The 7,827-nt window shown below is 52.0% G+C and overlaps 1 long non-coding RNA gene across 1 annotated transcript; it reads left to right on the forward strand.

Moving 5' to 3' along the window:
* Window positions 1–3,703: 3,703 nt before the first annotated feature.
* LOC132008731 (uncharacterized) lies at window positions 3,704–7,584 on the forward strand. The gene is made up of 2 exons (XR_009401710.1): window positions 3,704–4,205; window positions 6,938–7,584. It is a non-coding gene; the product is annotated as an uncharacterized LOC132008731 (long non-coding RNA).
* The last annotated feature ends 243 nt before the right edge of the window (window positions 7,585–7,827 follow it).

Below are 7,827 nucleotides of genomic sequence, written 5' to 3' on the forward strand. Positions count from 1 at the left end.
CAATGCCCACTTTATCCCTTTTCCTTTCTACATGCCTGCCTTCTAGAGTTTCTTCTCTTTCCTCCTCATTACTTCCCTTCATCTGAATCTCCTCTTTGGTCCCTTTGTCCCTGCTCTCTGCTCCTCCTCCCCTTCCCTGGCCTCTGTTTAGCTCCATCCAGACTGCAGGCAGAGCTGGACTAACATGCTCACTTGCTAGCTCAGCCACCCTCCAGAGAAGTCACTCTTCAGTGGCCACATTCCTGACCCCCTGGTCCTTTCTCCACTTGTTCAGATATTGCTCTGAAGTCTGAGGAGGACAGAGCGGGGCTGCCACAGAATCAGGCCAGAGGAGAAACCAAACCATGTGTCCACACTGTCCCCCAGCACTGCTGCTCTGAGAGCTTTCAGAGTCCTCAACAGGGTTAGGATTTAGGGGTTTCTTCAGAACCGGGAGTGAAAACAACCATAGGTCAAAAGAAAAGCTATGGCCCCCACACAAAAATAATAATTACAAATGAAAACTATGTTAACTCTGAAGTCCCAAAGTCGAAGAATTGCCTTGAATCTGTCATTAGAAAGCACCCAAGGGAAAAAAAAAAAAAAAAAAAGCACCCAAGGCCTCACTCTCTGGGCTCTGGGTGCCATGGGAATGGCAGGAGGCTCTGACATGCGCATGCCAAAGGATGGGGGCTAGACCGCCCGCTGGCGGGGGTGGGGGGGTTACCTCGTGCAGAGCTGTCCCTGGCCCGACCCCTGGCAGATGGGGTGCAGCTCGGCGTCTGGGGTGTTCCCGGTGCCCTGGGGTTCGCGGGCGGCTGGGCCACGACACCCCCCCCGCCCCGCCCCACTCGTGGCCGGCGTTTTCTGCTCCAGGTGAGGGCGCGGCGCCGTGTCTCTTTACCTGTGAGCAGAGGGTCCTCCGGAGAAGCCATGGGGCGGGGAGGGGCAGCAGGCGGGGGGAACGGTACAGCGCGGCCTCGCGGGCTAGGCTGGAGCGCGGGAGCGCACAGGCGGCGAGTAAGGTGGGTCCTGAAGTCCGGACTGAGCCGCAGCACAGCACCCTGGCGCTGCCCGCAACCTCCTCCGCCAGCCCCTCCACCTCCACCCAGACTCTCCTCTGCGTCCTCTGGGAGCTCACTTCCCGCCTCGGGAATTAGCAAAGCCCTTTCTCCGGGCTGCACCCGCCCCGCCCCCCTCCCTCCTGAGTCCTCCGGGAGTTCACTTCCTGCTTTGGAAATTAGCAAAGACCCTTCTCTGCGCCGCCCCCGCCCCCCTCCCTCCTGAGGCCCGGCCCGGGCCCGGGTTGGGTGCGGGTAAGCCCAGGCAGGCTGTGAGCATTGCCAGCGCCGGCGCTGGGCAGCCTCCTAGCCTGGCTCCCTGAGCGGGTGTCCGCGCGGGGCCTGGCTGCGAAATGATCATCAGTCCTAAACGCATGCTGCACTCTTGGGTCAGTTTGCTGGCTTCCAGATTGCGGCCAAAGCCAGGAACCAGCTTCCCCAGCACAGGCCTGGGCTGAGATGCCTGCCTGGGATCTGTCTGAGCAGTCTCCTCTTCTCCAGGCAGGGATGGCACTTCGACATGTATGTTTGTTTTTTTGGTCATTGGTTATTACATGACCTCCACGGTAGGTGCTCCACAAAGGGAGTGAAAACAGGACACCTGATATATAGGCATAGGGCCATTCTAGAAAAATAGCTTAGGGTTCTCTCGGAAACGCGGCGTTGGTCCTTGCACTATGGTTTAATAGAAAAGGGATTATGCACCAAGTTACTTAAATGAACATAGGTTGAAATCGTTTACTGAGAGTAAATATTTAAAACAGTTATATTTTAACTAAATCTATCATCAATCATAAAACTATTACACGAAGGTTACAGGCAATTTAAATGCAAGAGCACTCTCTTCAGGGTTTTAAATAATCCGTGTCTGTCTTGGCACATGAGAATGCAAAGATAGGAAATGGTTTGTAAAAGATCATATAATAGCTTTTACTCATTCTATTTATTTGACAGACAGAGATCACAAGTAGGCAGAGAGGCAGGCAGAGAGAAAGATGGGGAATCAGGCTCCCCGCCAAGCAGAGCCTGATGAAGGGCTGGATCCCAGGACCCTGAGATCATGACCTGAGCCCAAGGCAGAGGCTTAACATGCGGAGCCACCCAGGCACCCCCAGATGAAATACATTTCTGACTTAGAAACTTCAGATAGAATTTTTTTGTCCATGATGACAACCGAAGAATATGTGTCATCCCTAAACCTAACCTTAACCCCTAACAACGCTAAAACCTAAGCTGACCTTAAAGCCCAAACTAGAACCCTGAATCCCAAACCTGAAATGGAACCCAAAGCCTGTACCTGAGCCCTGGATCCAAGCCCTGAACCATGAACCCAAACCCTAAACCAGACCTCCAAGTCATGAACCCTGAACCCAAATCTCAGCATGAAGCCAAACCCTAAATTTGACCTTGAACTTTATCCCCTACGCACTGAGTCTTAAAGCCTAAATCATAAACTTAAAGCCCTAAACTATAACTCTGTTCCCTTGTCCTTCACTCTAAATCCTCACCCTAACACTAAACCCAAAGCCTGATCTAGAACTCTGACTAAAACCTGAACCTGAACCCAAATTCAAACCCTTCACCACACTTTGCTTATGCACTTGCCATTGATGGATATTTGCAGTTTCTACCTTTTGATTCTTGTGAACATTGTTTGGGTTGGGGGCTAGGGTTAGGGTCTTGGATTAGGGTAGGGTCCAGGCTTGAGACCAAGTTGAGGTCAGAGTGTGGGTCTGCATCAGGGCCATGTTCAGTGCCACTGTTTGGGTCAAGGACTGTTGTAATTCCACATTGTTTCCAATTCATTGTTCCTTAGCTATTTGAGGGGAAGTTGGGGGGTATTGTGCTCCTTGCAGCTTGAATTTCCGGAATGAAATGGCGTCAGCTGGACCCCGGAGGGAGCAGGACCTTCCACTGAAGGGTGAGCTCCCACAGTCCTGCCCTGCCTTCCACCGCCTGCAGAGGGCGCCAGATGGCAGCTCCCGCCCTGAGCCCAGGCTGCGCAGCCACAGCTGGGTTAGGAGCCCCGGATCCCCGCCTCTTCAGGACCCACTGTGGAGACTTCTGGAGAATGTGGGGCGCCTCCCACCCTGACAGGACAAGCTGAGGAGGGTGTGGCTCTGCAGCCACATTGACCGGACCCGTTGTGGAGGACGCGCCCACACTGGCAGCAGTCCGACCTCCTAAGGACCAGACGCTGGAGGATGTGAGGAGAAGCCGCCTGAGTGGACTGTCAAGGGGTTCGTGGTCTCAGGACCCCACAGAGGAAGGGCGCCCTGTGTAGACACTGGGGCTTCCGTCGTTTTGTGTGAGGAGACGTGGCCTCCTGCTGTGCTGTGCGCGGGGCTGTGGGGTCCCCCCTTTCTGGGCTCGGGTGCTCCTCAGTCCTCATCTGTGTTTGTGTGCTCGCGGATTCATTTCCTGGGGCTCCTCAGATGGTCTGCAGTCAGGGAGCGTCTGCCTGCTTCGGTGCTTGTGCTCCCCCCACCTCAGCCCTGCGGGGTCCTTCCCGTGTCCACACACACTCCAGGCTTGTGCCGAGTCCCGAAATTCAGGAGCCAGAGTGAGGACTCTGTAGACGGTTTTGGGGAGAGTAGGTATTGTCCCATTGTGGGTTCTTCCCTGAGCACCGTGCCTCCCCATTTCCGTGTGTCCCCCTCCCTGTCTGTCGTCATTGTTGCAAGGCTGTCAGAGGACAGGTCTGTCACCTTCTTGGTTCAGGGGCCTCCCGGGTATCTTGCTGTCTTGGATGCAGGTGTAAATGAGATCGTTCTCCGTAGTCTCTTTCTGATGGCTCCTTCCGAGCACGTAGGAGTGCCACTAATTTGTGCATATTGATTTTGTTCCTTGCAAGTTCTTGAATTTATTAGTTCGATTTGCCTTAAACTCCATCTGCCAGTTATTTGACCAGCAGCATGGGTTTATTTGGGAAGAGCAGAGAATGGCAGTCTGGGCTGAGCAAGCTATGGTCCCATCACAGGCAAGTGCGAGAAACAAAGGAGAGGAACATTATTTCATGGAGGAGGAAGAAGTTGGGAAGGGTGCTTGAAGGAAAGTCCCCTGGAGAAAGGCAGGGTGATGGAGAATTCTCACCAGCTGAGCTGCAAAGCTCCTACAAAAAGTCAGGAGATGAACCTCCAGCTTCCCCTGTGGGGCCTGGAATTGGTGAGTCTCTCCTGTGGGGGATTGCAATGTGGGGTCTGTAATGGGCACTGAGCACCAGGCGCCCCCTTAAAGCCTCCCCTTATGGCATCCCCCGTCCACTTTACTGGGGCTTCCCTTCCTGCTTTTGCACAGTTCTAACCAGCTTGTGGTGGAACGTTGTGGAAAACTGAAATTCCAAGTCCACTGCTTCTACTGCACCTGAGATACAGGGGCCCATGATTTAATCCTCCCACGAGTCTCTTGCTAACATTTGTCCTCTCCATGTTGGGTGACCTGGATCTGGGAGGGCTTGGCCTCCATCCCAAAGTCTGATGTTCTCCCTGCTTCCGTGTCGTCGTGCTAACATGGATGTTTGGAAGAGTCATTTCCTCTGCGGTGATTTCAAAGTGCAGTCAGCTTGTTATAGCAGCACAAATACGTGCTGTCTCCACACTCAGATTCCCCAGCCATCATTTCTTTACCACGTTTGCCACTTCACACGGGATGCTTCAGTGTGTTTGATCCCACACCAGGACAATGTCCTGCAGAACCACCACATTACCTGAAATGAGGAGATCATTACAGAACCCATCCAAGGGTTAGTGTTAGGGACCAGGGACATGGCAGGACTGACCTGAAGACCCCATGGAGAGCTGTCTGGGTGGCTGAGTTGACAGTGTAGGTGAGGGTGAGTGTCTGGCTCTGGCTTTGTGTCCAGGAGTCAGCTCTGTGTGGGTGTGTCCTCAGCTGGGCATGCAGATTTCTGCTCCTCTGAATCCTTTCCGGAGTTCCAAATGGCACAGTTTCCTTCTGGGCGGCAGGCTGAGTCCTCTGGGATTGCCCAGGTGTCCCCAAATTGTAGGGCACCTACTGCAAGGCCTTTGGGGTCAGAATCCTGAGAACCAAGCCAAAGGTTATGGTTAGGGCCCACCACATGGCGGGCCCGATCTGCCAGCACTCTGTCCATCGTTCTGGGGGAGGGGGCAGTCGAGGGATTTGTTCAGGGTGAGTGTCAAGCTCCAGGTTTGCATCCAGGGGCCTGCTGAATATGGGGGTGTCCAGAGGTAGGAATGCAGATTTCAGTTCCTCTGAATCCTTTCTGGAGTTCCAAATGGCATGGTTCCTTTCAGGGTGGCAGGGTGAGTCCTATGGTGTTCCTCACTGTCCCCAATCTCTGAGGCTTTGGAGCCAGGCCGTCGGGGACAGACCTCTCAGGACAGGATCTAGGCTTAAGAGTTTGTGCCTATGGGCATGGCTGCACTGATCTGAAAGCACTGTGGCGAGGATCACAGGGGTCTGAGTTGAGAGCATGGTTCAGGATCAGTATCAAGGTCTGGGTTTGTGTCCAGGGGACCGCTGAATGTGGGGGTGGTCTCAGATGTCCAAGACGATTTCCCCTACTCTGAATCCTTTCCAGCATTCCAAATAGCCGGTGACAAGCTGAAATCTCTGGGATTTCTCAGGTCTTGCCCTTGCCCTTGCCCTTGCAAGGGCAAGATACTTTTTACAGTAAAAGAATTCCCCAGATGAGCTGAACAGCAGAAAAGACACAGTACAGGAGTAAATCAGTGAACAGGAATATCATGCCAAAATCTTCTTTGAGAACACACTACAGAGCAAGGGAAGATAGGAGAGAAAGCTGAGATATAAAGGACAAACCCTCCAACTTTCCAACATCATTCCCTACTTGTTTATTTCCATTGCTGTCAGCTCCTTCCCAGTCAAAAATAAGTCACCTGAGCCAGCCTTTTTTCTTCCTGAGTTTGGGGCACTGCAAAGCCCACCAGAGGGGCCAAGGGCACCCCTGTACCTGCTGAGCTGAGCCCATTTGTACCCCAACAGGGAGAAGGTACCAGCCTGGCCCTCTGGTGCTCCATGGTCTGTGGCAGTCCTTCCTTCTGGACCCTGCTTTGCTGCTCTTCCTTCCCTAACCCTGGTCTCAAACTAGGGATTGCTCCTGGAGGAGAAACTCAGGGAGATGAGGCTCAGGAGGGCCTCCCTGCCTGGAATCTCCGTGTGAGGAGTGCACAACCAACAGATTTTGCCCAGGGACTTGCAAAATGCAGAGAGGCAGATTTCTTTTCTCTCTTTCTCTCTCTCTCTCTCTAGCCTCATACCAACCAGGAGTTCTTAGAACTTTTTTCAGTGACTTCTAGGTGTAGCTTGGCCACTATTTCCACAGAAAGGCCACTTGAGCATGATCAAACACACGTATAAGCAATTACATTAAAAAAAAAAAGCAATAAGCCAATGCACACAGACCTTTGACAGCAGCACAGGACGCTCAAGGGACCAGAGTCCCTACCTTGGGCAATTGTGGTAGAGGCCGGGTTCTGCCACGCAGGTCCCTAGACCTTTGGCAGTTTCCACGATTGCAAATCCAGACATGCAGAATCCTGAGGGACAACCTACTAACCGCAAAAGAGCAAAAATTCATCAGGATTCAGAGAGTGGAAATCCATTTGTACTGGGAAAGAAAGAAGTAGGCTTGCTGTGAATCCAGCAGGGAGGACAGGCATAGATAAAGGCTGGTGTATGGGTCACGGAAACTATTGTTTCTCAAGGGTCATGCTGTCTCTGTAAAATGCTATGAGGACTGTCTCTTGGGGAACTCCTGCTTTCCTACCAGTGACGCCCCCAGATTCTGCTTTGCTAGTCCCATGGATTCCTGGGGATACCCAGTTGATAAGCTACGCTGTCCTCATGACAACACTTGCTAATGGACTGAATGTGTGTGTCTTGTCCCAATTCAGATGTTGAAGCCCTGACCCTCAAGGAGTGCCATCAGGAGGTATGGGCTTTGAGAGGTGATGAGGTCATGAGATTGGAGCACTTGTGAATGAGATAAAAGCACTTCTGAGAAAAGACCTGAGAGATTGTTCTGCCAGCTGTCATCCATGCAAGGCTACAACAGAAATATGGGCATCTATAGATAATGAAGCAGTCTCTTGCTAGATATCAGATCTCCCAGGATCTTGCTTTTGGACTTCTCAGTCTCTAGAACTGCAAGGAATAGTACATGTTTTGCTGTTTCAGCCACCCAGTCTGTCATCATTTGTTGCAGCAACTTGAACTGAATAAGGCAGAGCCCAAGTCCTGGTTAATCCCTGCTTCTACTCATTTCCCCTCAGAAAGAGCTTCTAATCCAGAACTGACCTCTGCTTTCCATACACGTGCTTCAGACTCCTTCTGTGAGAGCCCACACTTTGTAAAAGACTCCTCCCTCATGGCAACCAGCATTCTGTGACTCCTGAGGAATGTCCTCCCTGACTGTACTGAGTCAATCAATCTGATTTTGATTCTGGAGTCCCAGGATCAAGGACTGCATCAGGCTCCCAGCTTCATGGGGAGTCCGCTTCTCCCTCTGACCTTCTCCCCTCTCATGCTCTCTCTCTCACTCACTCTCTCTCTCTCTCTCAAATAAATAAATGAAAATCTTTTAAAAATCTGATTTTAACAGACCATAAGCTTGTTCTTGCTGGTCTTTGGAAGATTAGGCATTAGCCCTTCGGAGAAAGTTCTGAATGGCTGCTTCATGAAGGGCTGAACTGTGTCCCCAAGGTCTCTTTTTGCTGCCTTCTAATCACAGATGCTGAGACAAATCCTCCCAGGTGCTGGTTTTTCAAAGCACTTAATGCTTTGG

The sequence above is a fragment of the Mustela nigripes genome, unplaced genomic scaffold, assembly GCF_022355385.1.
Source record: "Mustela nigripes isolate SB6536 unplaced genomic scaffold, MUSNIG.SB6536 HiC_scaffold_805, whole genome shotgun sequence".
NCBI classification, from domain to species: domain Eukaryota; kingdom Metazoa; phylum Chordata; class Mammalia; order Carnivora; family Mustelidae; genus Mustela; species Mustela nigripes.